Below are 742 nucleotides of genomic sequence, written 5' to 3' on the forward strand. Positions count from 1 at the left end.
CTTACACAGCCAAACTTGTGACACTTATTATAAAGAATAATCAACAAGCATTTATATTAATCTTAGAATAAACTCCATCGGCTCTTTAAATGCACTTTGCTGAACTATTTATGCACCAAATTGCTTGTGTCTATGACCTTGTTTGGTTACAGTGTCCTTGAGTATTTTTACAGGGAAAAATATGTAATGCACTGCAAAATGTTGACCCTCCCACTCCCGTCAGTAGTAAACAAGATAAATAACATTTAAAAACCTGCAAATAGGGATCGTAGAAAATGTAAGGAAACAAGGCTGGAGGTACTGTAGACATTATTTACAAATCCTTATTTTGGCTCCATCTTGTTTGTTGGTTTTTTTAATGCTCAATTATGGGCAAAGGATTACTTGACATGATAGCTAGTTGATACGGTTCATGATGATTTACTGTAGCTATTGACTGTTTGATCGCATTAGTTCGAGATGTAAAATGTTAAGCTGCAACTGGAGATTATCATGGAGATTTGTTTGAGAATATAATGTGCATTTTTGTTTCTATGAACTAAATTCTCTATATATAATGCATAACAATGGGCAAATATATGCTCAGACTAAGACACAACCCCCACTAAGTGACGAAAAAAAAATATAACCCGTAGGAAGGCAGCCTTTTCAAATAAACATATACGTCTAAAAGATCGATTTAAATAATAAACTTCCGTGTTAAGTAAAAAAACAACTTTACCCAGCGATAATTGGATGCTGC

Source organism: Limulus polyphemus, unplaced genomic scaffold (genome assembly GCF_000517525.1).
Source record: "Limulus polyphemus unplaced genomic scaffold, Limulus_polyphemus-2.1.2 Scaffold4846, whole genome shotgun sequence".
Classification (NCBI taxonomy): Eukaryota; Metazoa; Arthropoda; class Merostomata; order Xiphosura; family Limulidae; genus Limulus; species Limulus polyphemus.